Source organism: Protopterus annectens, chromosome 11.part0, assembly GCF_019279795.1.
Source record: "Protopterus annectens isolate FY-2018-M chromosome 11.part0, PAN1.0, whole genome shotgun sequence".
Taxonomy (NCBI): Eukaryota; Metazoa; Chordata; order Ceratodontiformes; family Protopteridae; genus Protopterus; species Protopterus annectens.
In genome coordinates, this window is record NC_056745.1 from 1241936100 (window position 1) to 1241957379 (window position 21280).

Here is a 21280-nt window from a genome sequence, read left to right on the forward strand (position 1 = left end):
ATAGTCAATAAAACCAGAAATATGGGTAATTTTGTCTCAACCTTTTTCCTTGAGCTCTCTAAAGCTTTTGATACTGTTACTCATCCCAACCTCTTATCATAACTTTCTCTCCTTGGCTCTACTGACAATACCATATTGTGGTTCTCCAGTTATTTATCCAGTAGACACCAGTCTGTTAAATGGAACTCTACTCAATCCCCTTATCTATCTGTCAGCGCTGGAGTTCCACAGGGCTCAATCCTAGGTGCTCTCCTCTTGACCATATTCATTAACAATGTTTCATCTGCATCCAAACAAGCTACGCTTATTCAATATGCAGATGACTGTACTCTAATCTACTCCTCCAATAACCCTACTCAACTACAAACCTTAACACAACATGTCTTTAACTACACCAAGAAGGGGTTTACCAACAACCAAGTCATGCTAAACTCCAGGAAGACAAAGCTCCTATTCTTTCTCAAACAACATTCTCTAGACAAACTAAACTTTAAAATAACATCATTAAACAATACAGAAATTGAAGTTGTTCCTCATTCTTAGTATTAGGTGTCTCAACTGACGACAATCTCTAATTTGATCTGCACATAAACAACATCATCAAACTAACCCACCAAAAGCTAGGCAGGTTATGCAGGGCTAAATGATTGCTAACTAATGCTTCTAAAGCTATCTTGCCACAGTTTGCCTCTTACTTTCCCTTCTCTATGCCTCCCCTATTCTAAGTAATCTACATTCCTCCCTTAAAAACAAATTAAGTCAATGTTACAACGCAATCACAAAACGTGGTGCAGGGCAACCTTACAAGTCACACCACTGTCTATCCATTAAAACTAAACTGGCTTGAATTTCTACATCAACCTACTACCTACCATGAATCAGCTACTACTAGCTCACAAAATACTTTACAATCCCTTATTCTCCACAGCCACCTCTGTTCTATTACATCACTATACTCCTCAGTGGGAACTTTGCTCTTCACACAACCAACTTTCTATCTATTTACAAACCGCAAAGGTCAAACAGACTCTCCCTCTACTCTTACTGTGTAGCCAAAACCTGGAATAGCCTGTCAGTATCTATCAGTCAAGTATCTCATTATCAAACCTTCAAGCCCCTCCTTAAGGAACAACTTTCCAAATCCTGGATTTACTCGTGTTCTTCTCCTGCCTAGTCTATTGTTACTGCAAGCTAGACCTCAACCTATACCTCAACTACTCCAAAACCTTTCTTTCAACCTAAAGCTCTTTCCTCTCAACTACTAACTTAATTCTTCAACTATCTCCACAGCAGAAAGAAGGAAAAAAACAAATTAAAAAAAAAAAAAAAATATATATATATATATATATATATATATATATATATATATATATGTCGTATAATTTACTTAAAGACTAAGTTTTTTTTCTTCGATGTAATATACTGTACCAATTTATGTACTTTTTCCTGAAATGTCAACTTATCCTCACTTGTAGCTTTTGTATATTGTTGCTGTTTCTGTCTATTTGTGGAGCTTTTCTTCCCAGGACTCCACTGAAAATGTGCATTCTCTGGCCAGTAGGGCTTCCTGGTTACCAAATATCAAATAAATAAATAAACAAATGAATGAATAAAATTATATTAGATTGAAAGAGAACTAACCAAACTGGACTAAAACAAAGCACAAGAAGGAAATGGAATTTGAGAACACTTGATGAACTTACACTACCATTATATCACAAGGTCATTTAGGTATGGGGAGATTCCTCAATAAAGGGCATGTGCTCTTGTTTAACCCATCTTTAAGGAAAAGGGGAAAATGGACAAACTTAGATCAATAAGTTTACTTTCTTGTTGTGGAAAAGTAATGAGAAGGTTATTTTGCATAAACTATTGTCAGAATTGGAAGGTTGTGACTTGAAAGCACATATCTGCATGAATACATTGAAAATTGACCTTTACCTACCTGTAACATGATATTCTATAACTGTGCTGCAATGTAATTTATATAGACTTAACTTCAGTCTTTGATAGGGTTATACACAAAACATCATCATCATCATCATCATCTGTGGGCAGTATAGAGGTATCAAACTCCTGTCACACGGTAAGAAAGCAGTACAATTGATCCAATGTATGCAGTCAGATAGATAGTTGAGATACGTGAGATGAAGCTAGAGATAAAGAAAGTCCAAATGGGCATTCCCATACTTGGAAAAAGCATATGGCAATGCCCCAAAAAAGCTGATATGGGAAATCATGTGGTGGTTTGAAGTCCCCAAAACATTGGTAGAATTAATGCAGGCTGTATACAAGGACCCAATGACTCAGGTACAAACAGTGTTCAGTCTTACAGATGGGTTATTAAGAAGTGGATGTGCATCAGGGTTCAGCTCTGAACCCACTGCTGTTCATACTGGTGATAGAATACATTAGCAAACAGGACAGAGTGGACAGATCAACAACGTTGCTGTATGCAGATGTTGTGGCATTACAGGCAGACTCTGACCAAGATCCTCAACAAAGGATAGGTGAATGGAATGCAAAACTAAAGGCACATGGGATGAAACAGAGTACAGATAAGACAGTTGTAATGGCTGCAAATGGGGGAAATCAGAAGAAGTTGAGAACTGAGATAGATGGGAAAGTAGTGGAATAGGTTAACAGATTCAAGTGTCTGGTATGAGTGGTTGAGGAGAAGGGAAGTCTGAACGAGGAAGTCAAAACTACAATCAGAGAGGCTGCAGTCAATTGGCACAGGATGCCAGAGGTAGTATATGGCAGAAGAATGCCAAAGAAACTAAAAAACAAAGTGTACAAAACAGTGGTGAGACCAGTACTACTGTATGGTATAGAAACCTGGGCAGTGAAGGCAGAGTGGAACAGGATGCTAGAGGTGATGGAGATGAAGTGCCTGAGATGGGTAGTAGGATACATACTGTGGGACAGAAGAAGAAATGAGGACATCAGAGCAGAGGCCAAAGTAGCTTCAATTGCAGATAAGGTAAAAAAAAAATGATTACAGTGGTTCAGACATATGTGCAGAAAAGCAGAAGACACACTGGTGAAGAAGATTTGGAACAGACAGGAAGAAGGCAAGAGGAAATGTCAATGTCCAGCAAAGAGGTGGATGGACTGTGTGAGAGAAGACCTGTGACAGTCAGGTATGAGTGTTGAAGAAAGAAGAGTAACACTGAATCGAGAGAAATAGTGACAGTTGACACGACATTCTGACCCTTATAGAAAATGGAAGAAGGGGGGTTGATGAGGATGATGATGATGATGACACACAAAACACTGATCAATAAACTGCATGTCTTATAAATAGAACATGACAAGTATACAACAATTAGACAGGTGACATTCTAGGACACAGTCAGGGCATCCCAAAGGGCTCTGTTCTAGGTCCATACTTGTTTAGATTGTATGTTTCAGATCTGCATTTTTATCTGAAGTGTTGTGTAGTCTGCATTTAAATGACTTGAACTGGTAAACTGATTACTTCTGTTACAGACAGGGCATATATGCAAAAGAGCTCTGCTAAACTGATCATTTGGGCAAAGAAAAATAATTTGCCAATAAATACATCAACAACTAATCATTTAAGATTTGGGAGACATAGACTGAATGGTGAATATTTAATACCACATGCAGTGATAAAAACTGTATTTAGATTTAAGGATCTGGGTTTATGGATTGATCCAACTTTGAGTTTTCCTGGTCATATCAACAAATTTGTTAAAGATAGTTATAAAATATATCTTGTATTAAAAGATTTAAAAAGTATTGGAAATCAGAAATAATGAAATCATTATTTGTAAGTTACATCAGACCCAAAAAGGGAAATGGAATAATAATATGTAAACCTTATAAGAAAACCAGCATGAGTAAATTTGAAAGAGTAAAATGGGAATGCACCAAGGGCATCTATGGATGTGAACATTTAAGTTGTTAGGAAAGATTAAAATATTTGAACTTTTACAGTGTTTTATATACATATTTAAAAGGAAACCATGTCCAGGTGTACAGAGCATTTAGAGGCAATTACCTCTGGAAATGTTTGGGGTTATCAAAGAGTAGTAGACAATCATCAGACAACCTGTGTAGGAAATTATAAGAATGAAAGTTGTACTAATTGCTTCTCTGAGAGAGTAGTTAATACATGGAATAGACTACCAAATTATATTACAGCTAACACTAGTTTAGATATTTTAAAGGACAACTTGGACACATTTCATGGGAATGATTGCTCTGGTATACTGGCAGGCTAGAAGGGTATTATTGCCTTTGTCTGAAATATTTGTTTTGATGTGTGTATGCATGTATATATAACACTAGATGTACTAGATCACTGCTGCAGTAGCCATCTTCTCCCTCACTCCTTGTTTTGTTTTTGAGGTATTGCCAGAATATGTCTGTATAATTATTTTATTTACTTTTTTATTTATTTTATTTATCCTTTTGTTGACGGGGTTAGTCCCATTAGGCTAGTTGCCTCTTTTCAGGGGAGACCCAAGGTGGCATTTATACTGCTAGGGGAAATTTGGTCAGGGCACTGAGGGAACTTCCTTTTCTCCTTTCGATAATTGGTGTAGGATCTGTTACTCAAGCAGATGGGACCTTGGGTTAATGTCTCATAGTGGGATCTGTTAATCAAGCAGATGGGACCTTGGGTTAATGTCTCATATGAAGGACAACACACTCAGGAGTGCAGCACTTCCCTTATGCTGCACTGCAGTTTTGTATATACAGGTTTGCATATTTTACTGCTGTTTTTTTCCTTTCCTTTCCTTTCCTAGACATTTTCATTAATAGCTATAGCCTCACTTCTTGAGGCAAGAAAGCTCTGATGGTTTTGTCCACAAACTGGCTTTTTATTTATTTATTTATTTTATTGACATTTGATTACCAGGAATATCTGACTGAAGAGGTGCCCATATTCAGTGAATGTAAGGAAGAAAAACTCCAGAGTACTGCCAAAAAATTTTAAGAAAAATAATTTTATAATGTTCAGAAATAATACAAAAACATATATGGTTTAGGCAGAATGTGAAAACACTGACTAAGAATAGCTACAATATATATATGACAATGATTTGGTATTTAGTGAAATTGTAGCCATTTTATGGAGAAATTAAAGGTAAGTTAATATAATACAAACATGAATTGTAATATGAAGTGAGATAGAAAAAAATGCATTGCTATGATGGCTTAGCGGTTAACTACTGTGACTGTAGTGTACAGGGTCCTGGGTTTGAGCCTTGCAGAGGCAATTTATTTGGTTGGGGGGGGTGGCCTAATGGTTGAGGTGTTTGCCTTACAAACACAAGGTGCAGGGTTTGAGTCTCACAAGGCATAACTGGCTAGGCTTAAGATGGCTCTCAAGGGCAGTTAGCCTAGTATTAATCTATGAACCTATGAACATGGTTATGGCATATTTAGAAAGAAAGTCAGGGGAGAGAAACTGATTGAAGCAAGGAAATGAGTGAAGAAGGTAGAGTAAGGAGCTGTAAAGGTAAGGTATAATATGTACTTGCTCATATTTAGGGATATGGTTCATCTTAGAGTTGAGCAAAAAAATTAATCTGATGGATATAGGTAAGGAGTTCCAGTCCTTAGCAACATGGTAGGAATACAGGCCATGCACAGCAGATTTGATAGGTTTGTGGACAGGGAGGAGCTTTTGGTTACTGGCTTGTAACAACCAATTGGGAACGTAGTTACGAAGAATGGTATTTAAAGTTGGACAAGCAGATGGTTGCTGGATAATTTTGTAGGTGGTAAGAAGCTATGTATATTTTAGTTTGTGGAGTTGTTCAAACCATTTTAGGCTTTTAGTGCTATACAGTGGTGCATTCTGAAAGAGGCATTTGATACAATTTAGCCACTTCATTATAACATTTTTCAAGTTTTCCTTTTTGTAATGCCTGGGGGTTAGTAAGGACTGGAACTCTTTAAAGTACTGAGGGGATGATATAAGTGGTGACAAGTGAAATTTTACTTTAGTTGGTGACAAAGTTTTTGGCTCTATAAAACATCCCTAGTTTTTGATGTTTTGTTTATGCAATTTTGTATACACAGGTCAAATTTAAGATCATCATTCACCATCATCCCTAATAATTTGCTATGACAAGTGACTTTAATGGTTGCATTATTAAGATGGAGGATTTTAAATGTTGTTTTTCATGAGAAAGGGATTTGGGGGGAAGAGTTTTTTTTTGTAGGGGGGGGGGGCGGGTGAGCGTAAGTTGTAAGTTACAAAGCCATGTTTTAGTGGCTGTTAAAGTTTCCTGAGTAATTTTTGCAGAGGTCTGCTGGAGCTACTGACAATGAAGGTATGTAGAAAATGTCCTAAAGCTTTGAAAGTTGGCGAAGTCATACCTCTTTCAGGATATAACCCGTGTAGCTTAGGCTACTGCGACAGTGATATATTACAACATATGCAATCATAGTAAGATTACTTACACAACTGCACTAACCCTGATCATAACCAACTTGCAGTGAATGGAATGCAGTGGTTATTCGTTGATATTCTGAAAAGATAAATCAGTTAAGTGTCAGAGTGATGCAAGAGTCAACTGTAACAATTGTTAAGCACTGCCAGCTAAAGTTGTTTAAGTCAGGTCTAGTGCTAAGCAGTAAAACCAGCCCGCACTGATGAGCAAATAGCAGCAAAAATAAATTATTTGTTTTTGCCTGCTGCCCATAGAAATAAGTTGCCCCTTCCTCTAATAAACTAACAGAATGTGTGTGTTCGCCTGCATTTTCCAAAGGATACCAGCTCTGAAACTCAAATGAATATCATTTTTAGTGACTTTATTCCTCAATGGTTTGTCTGCCAACAATAGATTTTATGAAGAACAGACCAAAAATATGAAGCAATAACTTGAGCATTCTGTGAAAATCTTGACAGCTGAGAGGCATGAAGGGTGAGTGTAAACGTAGCAGATTGCATTACACTACCTTTCTGACAGCGAACAGTAAGTGCTTTATGGATTTGAAAGTTGGCAAAGCACTTTGCATTTTTTTTCCTATTTCCCTATAAAAGCATATAGGGCACATAAAGCTGCATACACTACAAAAAACTATGACTGGGTCATCGATCATAACCTAATATTATATGTTCTTGGCATTGATGCCAAGATTCATGTCTTGAGCTTCACTCTCGAGGTGAATTTCTTGGCATCCATGTCCCGAACACATTATATGCAGGTTATGATTGGTGACCCAGTCATAATACCCAGTATAGTACATGGAGTGTGGTGATTATGCTCTGATATTGCAAAAGACACAAACCAATTCATCACTTCCGTAGTGTAACTCCATACCTTAACAATTAAATGCTCCTACCTTTGCTGTTAAGATGGGGTATTCTGCTATGCAGTAAAACCTGAAGGTACTGAAAAACAAAGAACACCAGCAGAATGAGAAACAGCTTTCTTTCTGCTTGCTGCCTGTTCAGGTAATCTGTCATCGACTTTCTTTCCCTAATTTAAGACATGCAATGCTGCTTTTTTGACAGTGCTCACTGTTTTATTGCTTTAAAATCTAGCAATTCTAGCTAGCACTCATGTCTCAAACACGTGTTACCATCAGATACCTGATCAAAATCCTCTGTGTAGTGCAGGGAATACTCATATTATGTTCCAATATCAGGAAAATGATGAACTTGTCAAGCACTTCCTTAGCAGAAGATTCAATCTTATCAGTGATTGGTAAAGATTGTTGCATCCTCTCAACTGCTCTTACAATCAGTTCTTGTCATAGGGACTAACAATTGATAGTGTCTTCTTGCAAAGATCAGCAGGAGTAGGTAAAACAAATTAAGTTCAGTGTCCTGTGCCTCTCACCTGTCCCTGAGTTTATCTCATATTTTTATTCTGTCCTTAGTATTTTTTCTGGTAAATACCTTAGGATTACAGTCAGTCCAATGCCAGAGTTAGAGTTTCATACTTAGTATTCTTCAGACAATTTATACTGATGCAAAACCTATTGATCTGTTAAAAGTTTAAGTGAAATAGAGCAACATTTAAAACTGTCCCTGATTTTGATTCTTGCTCTCCCCAAAAAAATAAATAAATAAAAGTAAAAACCTAAGCAATAGTGCTGGTTCTTTGCTTAATTTCAAAGGCAGTGAAAACATTTTGTACTTTTTTTGTATCTAGCAGTAAATGGAATAGACTTAGCTCTGTTCATGCACTACAAAAATTATGTTTGAGTCACTGATCATAACCTTTGATAATGTGTTCTCCATATGGATGCCAAGATTCACCTCTTGAACTTTGGTAAGTTCATAGTATCCATGTCTGGTATGTATAATAAACCAGTTATCATCAAAGACCTGATCATAATCCTAAATGTTATGTTCCAGATGTGGATGTCAGGAAATTTACATTGCGAGAAAAGCAAAGCTCAACAGATAAAAAGTTATGAGTGACAACGTCTGCAAGCTCACTGTGCCAAATGTAATACACTTGACTAAAGCATCTCTGGTTGACATAGGTATCGGCCATGAGGATAACAACACTTACAAGCAACACACTATTATGAGTGTATTTCCTACACACAGCTGTGTAATGCATGCATCTGCCACATTTAATAGCAATGGATACATTGTCTGAAGCATCTGCAATAGATGTTTGAATTAAGAATTGGTGTGTTATAATGAATAATGCAGCAGTATGTGAGACTATGCCCATATGCATGGAAACTACAGCAGTGTAAAGTCTAGCATCAATCAGCAAGGAAGCTGTCAATATGATAATTTAGTCACATAACAAACAATGCAATGAACACACTGTATAAGAACATGTCAAGCCTCAAGATGTGCCACATGATCACTGTCCCCTTGACATTGCCAGTGAAATTGTTATACTGGTATGAAATCCTAACATTCATGCATATCTGTTCATGCAAACTATCAAGTGGGAATACTGATGTGATGCACTGTTACACCCATGAATTTGTGCAGTCATACTGAAGCTGAACCTAGAATACAGTTGAAGTTTATAGGTTCATAGGAGAGTACTAAGCTAATGTTCAGAGATGACATAAAAGCCTAGCTATCTTTAACATGGACCTCAGTGTTTTGAATATCTATGTGAATGAAGTTCACACAGTTATGAGCCCATGCTATATTATTTACGCCAACTGCCTCTATCCATGAGGGATGTGAGTGCAACACCAGGATTACAATAAACATCCGGGATAATTCAATAAAGCTTACACAGTCTTTTTTCCTGTGTCTGCATTGCAGCAGGAGATTTTAAATTCAGTAAGTACCTTGTAGACATGCACACCCCCAGGGAAACCATGGTGACCCTTTGGACACCATGTAAACAATATGCAGATAAAGCAGGGAAAGAGACCAGAGTGATTCAACATGGTGGGAAGCAACCATGTAGGCTCTGTGCTGCTGTTCCGGCTGTATTTGAAAACTTTTAAAATACAGCCATGGAACCATGCTTCTCAGCCCTGTTATAGTGGTTCTATTTTAGTTCATCGACAACTTAGGTTGACGAATCTGTAATGATCGACACCTAAGCGTCAAACTTGCAAAATCGTGAATGGCCATTTAAGCAAATTCTTTCCTCGGGAAATAATTCAGTAGGCCATCCGTGAACAAAATTAACTTTTCAACCTAAATAAAGTGGGGGGCTGTGCCACCCACACCCCCCTAACTAAATATACTAACTCCAAGATCGCTCTACATTGCCAAAAGGGCAAATCCCTGATAATGGCCAAGCAACTTCTTTCTCAAGGAAATAATTTGCTTAAATGACCGAGATTTTGCAAGTTCGATGCTTAGGTGTCGATCATTACAGATTCGACAACCTAAGCTATCGATGAACTAATATAGACCCATTACAGCTGAAATTCCTGGACACAGCCTGACAAAGTGGTGGGTAAAAGGCACAAAAACAGTGACAAATTATAAATATTGCTCATATAAACTTAGAAAGCTACTCGACCAGAGTTTTTGTTAACTTGCAGTTTCCGAAGGATTTGAGGTCTGAAACTCAAATGTATGCCATTATTTAAAGATGCCAGTCTTAGGATTATCTGAGTGATTTGCCAGAAAGTTGCACATTTTAAAAGAAACACAACAAAATGTGAGGCAAAAAAGCTATCTGGACAGTTGAGAGGTATGCATGGAACTGCACTACAGGGCATACATCTCAACCTCTTAGATCAAGAAATCTGGAGAAAGCCATCAGTAATTGGGTGAGAAAAGGGGCCAGAATTAGAGATACTTTTTAAATATTGCATACCCAAACTTAGAAAATTGAGAGGACACTAGTTTTGCAGAAAGCAGCTTTTAGCTGCCACGCCCCCAAGGCACAGTACATATTGTAAGTCTAGCAGATCTCTCAACCTCTTAGAGCAGGAAATCTGGACAAAGCCATCAATAATGTGGTAGGGAAAGGGGGCAGAACTAGGGACACTTTATAAATATTACTCTTACAAAATTACAAAACTGAGAGGGCACTACCTTTGCAGAAAGCAGCTTTGCTGTCATGGCCCCCAAGGAATGGTACACATTGCAATTGTAGCAGATCTCTCAACCTCTTAGAGGAGAAAATATGGACAAAGCCATCAATAATGGGGTGAAGAAAGGTGCCAGAACAAGGGATGATTTATAAGTTTTGCTCTTACAAACTTAAAATATTGAGAGGACATCGACTTTGCAGAAAGCAGCTTTGCTGGTACACCTCCAAGGAATGGTACACATCGTAAGTGTAGCAGACCTTTCAACCTGTTAGGGCAAGGCATCTGGACAAAGGCATAAATAATGGGAGAAAAGGTCCATAATAAGTGTAACAGTTAAAGTCCTTGCTCTAACAAACTTAAAAAATTGATAGAATCAGAGGTTTACAGCAAAGTAATATCAAGTCTATGTTCAACATTCCTTTCCCCATTAGTTTCCCTAGCTACACGGTTGCCTTTTCATGTTGAAGTCTGTGTTGTTTCCAGGCCTTCAACATAATGAATATGCAAATGAGGTCTGAAATCATTAGAACTGCTGAATCACAAATAGTTTTCTCCCTGTAGGGACGTTCACATCATGTAAACACTCCCTTGGTGTTTGTGTTGTTTTATGTTGTTGGGATGGCAACTGCGCTTGTTTACATCAGGTGAGTATTGCAGGTTAGAGGGATGGCAACTGTGGTTGTGTACAGCAGGTGGGTGTGTCAGGTTAGACTTACAAATTGTTACATTTAGGTTTGTCAGGTTTTGAAATGCAAGGAACAGTGCACAATAGGCTTCTATTTCATTAACATCCAACCTCGTTTTCATTTGTCGCAAATTTTCTCTGACAGGTTTGTAGTATTATTTATTATAAATGAAAAGAAATAAAAAGGAGAAATATTTGAAATGAGGAAAAGCAATTTGACATATACACAGTACAAAATGTTAGGACACGGGATGTGTCTACTTAGGTCTGCATTTCAACTCTCAGTCCAATGCACCTTCAGAAAACAGGATGGGTGCCTTATCCTCTTTCCCACACAAACATCTTGGAAACAAGGAACTGATGTCATTCTTCACACAACCAGCTTCAACAGAATGTACACTGATATCAAACCATAGAACTGCTATTTTCACGCACGTGTTATTGTATTTTGATGTAAGTGCACTTAGTAAGCACACAACCTGTTATGACTATTGCTGACATATTTACAGCTTTGTCTTACCCTTATATTCTTCCTGGTCATTAATCATTTATCTGCCCAGTACTCTGAGAGATGCAGTCTGTAAGCCATGCTATATCATTGGCCTTAAAATGTGTGAGGATATTAACTGACAATAATAGCATATGAATTTACCAACAACTGAAGGCCAAGTCGGATGGCACAAACTAGTACAGAATGTTCTTTTGGAGAGGGGCAAAGGTGAGTTACTCTTATCCCACATGCAAGGGCACAACTGTTCTGTTGTGGGGGGCAAATCTGAGTTACTGTTGTGGCACATACATGCACAGACTGTTGTTTTGCTGCAAGCAAAGGGGGGTTTGCTATTATGGCACAAACAAGGATATTCTGCTCTTGTTACTCTTCTTGTTTTGCATCCTGCCTGTTGTTTGATCACGTGAGGGTTGTGAAGTCAGAAACTGCAATGTGTGCCATTACTTTCTAATTTCTGTCTTCAATGATTTTCCAGTAAAAATGTATGGTGCTAAACTGAGGGCATGCAGTGATCATCAGTACTTTTGAGAGTTATGACTGTGTGAATCCTTGATGCCTGAGGCCTACTACTTACTAATGGACACATATAAGTCAAAGACATCTCTGCTGCCACATGTTTACGTAATGTTTGTACAAATCTTCCACCTTGTACTTCCTTACCGTAACAGCCAATGAAACCCAAGGGTATGCCATAATATTGTTAAACAATACACTCCAGGTTCAGGACTTACCTTGTAAATGCAAATGCTGCCACAGTGTTAGTCCAAGGTTGGCTCTGTCTGATGCAAGCAGTATCAAAGACAATACATGGGAAGGTAAACGTTGTGTTAATTGCCTGGCATCAATGTTACTACATGTATTGGAGTATGAGGAAGGTTTATTGTCCTAAGTGGTGAGTGAGTGTGTTATGCATTGTCTCTTAGCCAATGCAAGACCATACTGAGCACGCCTGTGTCTGCCTACACCCACATCAGCTGGAAGTTCCCCCTCTGACTCCTCATCTGCCTGTGGCTGTGGTGACCTTGGCATTGGTGGTGGGATGTGTGCCCCTTTCTCTTCCTCAACCTGCTGCAGTTGTTCCCTCAGGATTATGTTGTGTAGCATGGCACAAACTGTGAAGATTTATGCACATGTCAGTATAGTGCACTGCAGGGCTCCCCCAGATGTATCTAGGCTCCAGAACTGTCACTTCAGCAGGCAAAGCACACACTATATGAATGTTCTGGTTTGAGCATGTGCATCATTATGGTGTTCATCAGAAACAAAGTATGTGCATTTCTGATGGGTGTCATCAGCCACAGTTCCAGTGCATAGCCTGCATCCCCCAGTAGATGACTCTGTGGGATATCCCCCCAGCAAACATTTGGTACTGTTGGCAGGTGTGCCAGATATGTGAGTTATGGTAACTGTCCTGATTGCCAGCACACATGTTCAACATGATTGCCTTGGTATTACACATGGCTTGCCAGTTGATAGAGTGGTAGCCCTTTCTGTTAATGTACAGCCTACCCTGTTCCATAGGTGGCGCCTTTATTTCTACATGAGTGCAATCTATGGCACCCAGTAGTGCAGGTTAGTGTGCTACCTGCTACAGCTGTTGCATTTCTCTGGCCCTCTCCTCAGAACTACTGGGAAAATATATGTGCTCACTGGCAGCTTTGAGCATAGCATCCAGGAATTGATGGAGGATCCCAGCTGCTGATGCCTGTGACACCCCCAGCATGTCTCCTGTTGGTCTCTGAAAGGTACCTGTAGCTAATATTCTAAAGGCTACATATACCTTAGTCTCCACTGGGAGGGGTTTCCTGTAGTTGGCTCTGGCTCCAAGTTGAGGTCACCAGATGTTGCAGCGTTCCTGTACTATGTCCCTGTCCAGCCTGTAGCACTGCACAATTTCCATGTCATGTAGGTTGTGATAAGTTAAATATGGCCCAACAACTCTTATCCTTATTGAACTAGGCCTATTGGCATCAGAAATAGCACTGGCTATAGCCTCTTGCACATACAAATGTATTAATGCAGAAGCAGGCCATAACATTCTCTGTGTGTAGACTTAACATGGCTGAACTCCATCTGCAAGAGAAACCAGCATGGAGTCTACATGGATGGCTTGTTGAATAGCTCCACTGTTTTGGACTGGTTGATTAGCATGCAATTCAGCTGGCTATGCTGTAATTTGCATCTTTGAAACACAGACAAAGACAGGTGCATGCCATTAATAATCTACACCATTATTAAAAAAACAAATGTGCAGCTGGCCAAAATGATGGTGAGGAGAGTTATATATGTTTGGAAGACTGCAAAAGTGCTTTTTCTTCAGGATATACCTGTACAGATAAGTACTGAACCTCAGCAGGTATGATCCCCTTTTGTTACCTACATCCTGCATATGCTGGAATGTATGTAAAACTAGTGTGAAGCAAAGATTTTTACACTTTTATCTGTATGTATTAGTTAGAAGTGTACTGATGTCATGGGCCTGTCTTTCAAGTTTGATAAAAATGTACAAATGTGTCAGGGGTAGGTCCTTTGATAGCACTTTTGTTTAAAAGATATTTTATTAGCAAAATGGGTCATTTGCCTGTTCTTATTTGGGGGGAGGGGCAAGGATAAGTTACTCTTATGGCACAAACCAGAATGGACTGTTCCTTTTTTGTGGGGGCAAAGTTGACTTTACTGTTCTGGCACAAACAAGGATATGTTGCTCTTGTTACTCTCCTTGTTTTGCATCCTGTCTGTTGTGACTATTTCTCATGTCTGGACTGCTTTATGTTGCTTCAGTGGGTAATACTGTCTGGCTACCTTTTCTGTTTGATCTGGAAACAGTTATTTTGTAGATTTGTGATACTTATGCATATTATACCTCTGTTGTCTTTTAGGACACCTAAATGTATATCACTCAGGTGTGTCAATCTAGGGAGACCCCCCCCCCTTTAATGATACTAAAAATCAAGTCATAGTCAATGGGTTTTGGCAATATGTTGCTTTTCTCCTGGAAAGGGGATGGTGAGATATGGCCCGGAGGATGTGAATATGGCAACAGATTGTTCATGATGTCAGTGCCATGGGTGGCCCCAGCAGAATATATGAACAGGTCTGCCACAGGCCACGGACATGACAAAATCTGCAAGGAGGTGAACAGCTGCAGTGGTCTGTGACCAAATGGTGACTGGCATAGGGCCAGCTAAGGAACCACCACTAACCCCCAGTGAAGAGTTTCTGGACAATCTGACAGGTTCCGACAGATCCCAGGGCAGTGTAGTGCAGCATGGATGTGGGTGCAACACCTGAGACAGCAAGCACATCCCAGGAGGAACTTCCAGGTAAACTTTGATATCTCAAAAATTGAATACTGCTGTTTAGTAAAGCAATTGAAATGAATAAGTGAATTCTGTATCATCATATCTTGTTTTGGGTGGGGAATTGAAGACTGCGACAGTTATAACCTTCAACATGTCTTGTTTTGGGTGGGGAATTGAAGATTGAAACAGTTCTAACCTTACTTTGGAATTGTCAGCCACATTCATGTTAAAAGTACTGTTAATGCACATATAGAGGGGTAAATGTATTACCCCTGTGTTATTGTTAATTGTGATGATGTTACCCTTACCTCTTCCTGGCCCATCTGAAGTACAGTGCAGTATATCTTCTGTGGTGGAAAGCCAAATTTTTATGTCAGTAGTGCTGAGCAATTGAAAGAAATATTGTAGTTTGTGATTTTGATCTGAGGCCTATTGTGTGTATTACAGAACTTCTTCAGAATCATGATTCTGAAGAAGTTTTGTAATAAATGGGACAAAAGCACTAAATCTATTCTGGCTCCAGTCTGTGGTTTATTTTTAAGTTGGTTCTGCAATTTTATAGTTTTCTATTGTGTGTATTGCTGTACTTTCTGTAATAGTAGTAGCACTGTTAGTTAGCATATATTGCACTACAGTAGTGCAGATGTTAATGTAGCTCTGTGTTTCATGCTTTTTACCACAGGTGATCATGAGAGTGGGAGTGTGTGTCCTGTGCCATTCAATGACAGTGGATCTGAAGGCTCTGATGATGATGGTGGTGGAAAAACTAGGATGCATTTGAGGGGTGCAGAGGTTGAATTTGACACAGAGGTTGACATACAGCCATGACTTGCATTTTCATCAGATGCAGCCAGTAGGCCTACACCAACCCAGTCCACTAAGGCCATAGATATTGTACAGATGGAGGGCGAGGACATTGATCATGGAAGTGAAGTTACTGTGAATTCATTGCATGTTGAGTAAGTCTGTAGCCAAAGTGTGGGCTGGGTGCCACACAGGAGGATTGATAGGGGTGATTGTAGAGGGGCTGCTGTCCCTCCTCCACCTGGTGCAGGTGTCAACTCCCATGCCACTCAATGTATGGTTAGGGCATTCATGGAAGCACAGAAACAATCCCTTAGCTGCTCCAGACAAATGCTCAAGATTGTGGATTCAGAACAGTCTGACATGCATGACTACCCAGACTGTATTGCTGATTCATTTTATTAGATGAATGACACATTGGAACAAGGGGTGTCTGTGATGGACCAAGGGGTGACTGTCATGGAGCGAGTAGTGTCTGTGATGGAATGTCTGTGGGGAGGAGAATGGTATCCTCATAGCCATAGGTCAGCCACATCATCTGCTGTCAGCCAATGTGGCAGTGACCGAGCAAGCTCCCATAGTGGCAGTAGTTCCACTGCTCCATCAGTGAGTCTGCTGTCCACACCTAGACATGGCAGGACATGGAGTCATGGTTCTGTATGTCCCCTTGTAAGGAGCTCATCCAGCAGACATCATTCAAGTTCAGGTAGCAGCAATGCATCTGACTGTGGGTATGGGCATGAGAGTGCAATTCCTGGCAGAGCCAGTTCTCGTTCTCAGGGATTAGAACAATGAACTGCCACCTGTACCATGCATGACTCACACCTTTCCAACAGACTAAGATGTAGAGCTAGCATAGAGCTTGGTTGTGTTCATGCAGACACTCACACACCAGTTTCACCTTGAGGATCCCTACAGACACACACACACAAAACACTTACTCAGTAAGTCTCACTGGCCATTTGTTTTATTCCAGTGTCTGTCTTCTTCTCCTTCCTACTCATGCACACTCACTGACCTTCTGTGTTAGCCTATGCTTCCTGACTCCCCCTCCCAACACCCTTTAAAAGTGATGATAACTGTGCCATATCCCTTTGTTCTGTATTTGGAGTCAGGGATGCAAAAGCTTAAGTCTGATGCTCAGGATGCATAGATAACTTCGTGCTTAGTATATCTGCATTTGTATTGTTGAACTGGTCATTGTACCTTTGACTTATATTGGCCTTTGAAAGTTAGACAGTTGCTAGCATCAGCCTTTCACAATGTTATAGTGAATGCTCTTGTAAGGATGGTGATGTCAGAAACTGCAATGTGCAGCATTACTTTCTAACTTCTATCTTTAATGATCTTCCAGGACAAATGTATTGTGCACATCATAAGTCACACCATCATATTCAGACCTTAGGAATGTATGACAGCACTGGAGTCAAACCTCATTAGAACAGTAATACAGTAAAATTTTCTCTTTTTCATGCACCTCATCAGACACATGCAGCAGCTGGAAAGGCCACAGGGCTTTCTCAGGAAGATAACACAGGGAATACAAATCATGCCATGATGTATGGGGGTAGATTAAAAGCCATGACAATGTCATCCTTCTGGTTTAGGATGAGGTGACATCTGACTGGCCTCCATGCCAGTGTCTGACCATGCCTTGCTAGGATGACTGCATACCCAGTCATCTGGAGTGGGAGGTTGGCATAATGGCTAAGGTGTTTACCTTACAGACACAAGGTGCAGAGTTTGATTCTCACATGGGGTAATTGGCTAGGCTTAAAATGGCCCACAGGAGCACTTAGCCTAGTACTAATCTATGAACCTATGAACTATATACCTGATGACATCAGCAGTGTCTGGTGAGAACATGATAATAACAGTGTTCCACATGCTGTGATAAAATGCTCTCTGTAATGTCAAGCATATGCACACACTCCCACCTTCAGTAAGAATAGAACCTCTACCCATCTAAGTACACAGACTAGAGAACACATCACTTAGTGCAAGTGTCACGGGACAAGTCTGATTTTGCAAGGATGCAGCTGAACTTACAGTTCATTACATCAGCAGCCCATGTGTGTAACAAGATGTTGGCAAGCCTGCATAGGTTCATAGCTTCATAGGTTCATGCAAGGCTACTACCATAATGGCCCTAGATTGATAGGTTCATGGGAGGTTACTATGCTAAGGAGACCCTGGATTTCTTTAGTGAGAAACCTTTGAGGTTTCTCCACCTGCAGCAGGTGTCTGGTGATGTATATGCAAAAGGCAGAATTGTACTCTTTTATTGGTCTGATGAGGGATGAGTGCAGTGGAGTGATAACATCCTTAGTCTTGGATGGTATGCTCTAACGTATGAGATGTGCTTAGCCTAGCCAAGTTGTGTTCTCTTATAGACCAAGATATGTAGCTCATATTTGCAAATCCATGATAATCACTGGTTGACCATGTCTTCGGGTGACATAGGTGAAACCCCTGGGGTAAATTTATGATTTCCCATGTAATTGTCCCAGTTACCCTTAAATAGAGTCTTTGAGGAGCTCAGTTTCACATGAATTGGGAGCTTGTTCCATAGGAGTGGCAATCTCTGGGAGAGATATCGGTCTCTCCAGCATGTCCTGCTGATGTTGCAGGCTAGGTTAACTTCCCTAGAGTGAGTGACTCTTGTCCCATGTGATTTGGGGAGGTGTAGTATTTCTTTTAAGGCATGGTTTGAGACTGCTCTCTAGACCATCCACAAATTGCCTCTCAGCAGCCTGTAGGATACAGTGTACATTGACAGGGTTTTAGTCTTTCCATGTAGGTCATGTTTTGGAGACCCTGGATTTTCTTAGTGAGAAACCTTTGAGGTCTCCGCACCTGCTGCAGGTGTCTGGTGAAGTACATGCAAAAGAGAGAATTGTACTCTTTTATTGGTCTGATGAGGAATGAGTGCAGTGGAGTGATAACATCCTTAGTCTTGGATGCTATGCCCTAAAGTATGAGGTGTGCAACATAAAGGGCATTTATTACCACTGTGGACACTTGATCAAAGGTGAGGTTGCCAACAACCTGCATTCAAAAATCTCTCACCATTGGGTTAGAGCATGGGTGGGGGTATTATTAATAGTGTAACTAGCACGGACTTCTCCTTTGCTGAAAGGGATAATAGTGTATTAATTTGGGTGAACTTTAAGTCTATGGCTTTGGCAACAATCATTAATGTATGTAAGCACATTTTGTAGTATGTTGACATTGTTTGGGATTTCAATGATTGCCACAGTTTGTCATCATCAGCAAACTTGCTAAGCCACAGGCCATATTTATTCCCCTGATTTTCCGAGGAATACATTCCAAACAGTAGGTGGCCCAGCACAGACCCTCATGGGACACCACTGGGAACAGGTCTGCTGGTAAAGATGGAATCCCCACCTATGACTGTATGCATTATGATGGTGACCCAGTTGGCTACCCATCCCATATAGTAATGTATGTGTTAATCCCTTTGGGTGAGATTTGCAATGCCTCAGTGGGGGAGTGTTTCAAATCCCTTTGGCATGTCAAGATTGGCAATATGTAATGATTTGCCTTAATCCAGGGCTTTGGTGACACTTTTGAAGAATTACACTAGGTTTAACAGGCATGATCCTCCCTTGACAAACCCAAATTGGGTCAGGGAAAGAGTTTGAAGGTCACCAATGTCCTTCTTGATAAGGTCCAAGATGATTCTCTCCATGGCCTTACAGGCAAGTCTGGTGAGGCTTATGGGCATAGAGTGTCCTGGGTCGGTTGAGAGACCCCTTCTGTGCAAGGGTATTACGGTTGCTGTTTTCCCTCTCTGCTAGGAAAAATCCAGTACTTAGACTGTAGTTGAAGGGAGTGCCCAGTGGTTCTGCTAACTCTTGCTTTACACTGTTTAGTAAGCAGCCTGGGATGTTATCCAGTCCCATAGAGGCTGTGTTTTTGGTACTGACAAGTGCAGTTATGACAGGATATTTGGAGATAATAGGTAGAGAACTGTTGACAGGTATGCTGCGGGGTATGATCTGTAGAGACAGTGGTGTAAAATTGTTGCCAAACCTTTGTGCTAACAGGTTGGCTGTGTCCTCTGGTTCAGTATGAGTGGCACTGTCCACTCTGAATTTGGTGCAATGCTGGGCCTTCCATTTTACATTACAGCCATAGGTAAATAATACCTTATAATTATCCTTAGCTATGGATGCTAATATAGTTTCATAGTTAACTTTAGAGGACTCTAAAGCTGTCCACTTTGCTTATTCAAGCTATGGAGGGTGTTCTTCTGCTGAGACTGTTACCTGTTCTTTCTGGACATCTGTTTTTTCCCATGTTATACAATCTATTTATGCTAGATGTCCACCATGTTGGCTTTTTTCCGTGAGCAAGTTTTGATCCGTTCTGGCACAGCTAAGGCTATAGATTTGTAAGGCTGTTTATACAGCCCATTTGTGTACACCTCCACATTGAAGTCTTTTCTGTCAGTGGTGGCAGTAGGTTTGAAACTATATATGCCATTGCTTAGAAGGCTATAGTTTGCTTAGTAGAGAATTTTCCACCTTTTGGATCCTGAAGAAGGGGGGTCAGGTACAAATGTTACATTGAACGTCACTGATTTATGGTCAAAAATTACCAGTGAGAATCTCACATGAGATGGTGCAATCTTCCATGTTGGTGAGTTCTAGGTCAAAGGCATTTGAAGCTCTTGTGGGTGTGCAGACTAACTGTTCCAGAGCCTTCATGTTTACAAAGTGCTGCAACCTTAAGGAGAGCTTGTTTGAGCACATATATGTATCTCAATAGATGGAAGAATAGTTACAGTGAACCATGCCTAGGGTGTTTGGCTGTATTATGACTGACTCAAGTAGGTCCATGATGGCACTGTTTGGTTTTCATGGTCCATATTGGTGGACTGCAGCTAACAATGATGTGGAAGGGGTTTCTCCTACAGTTAGTTGTACTTGTAGTAACTCTAGAGAGTGTTACTACTGAACCACTCTTGAGGTGTACTTGTGTTTTTTAAAGACGTATACACCTCCTCATTTGGTTATTTCACAATCTTTTTGCTGCCTGAATGTGTGGAAGGCATTATAACCTTTCATGGTCAGAGTACTCTCCGTGGTCCTTGTCTCTGTGGTTGCACAAACATCAACATCTTCCCAAGAAAGAAGTGCCTCCATTGAGTATAGTTTCTGATTTAGACTCCTAGTATTAAGCAGCATAACCTTGGGTTTGTCTTTTTGAGGATATTTTCACTTCAGGAAGTTTGTTCTTATGACATTGTCTAAAACATTTACTATGGGTGAAGCAAGTACCCAAGTAAGTTATTCCAACATGGAGTCTGACAGAGGTGTACCTGTGGATGTCCTTACATTCACTACTGCAGTGAACATATGGGTATCCTGTAGTGGAAGGCTAACATTTGGCCAGTCCTCCAAAGACTCCTGCTGCTTTATAGGTACGCTGAACATCACCCAAATGCTGCTTGTGTAGCATGGAGTATAAAGGTGACATTCA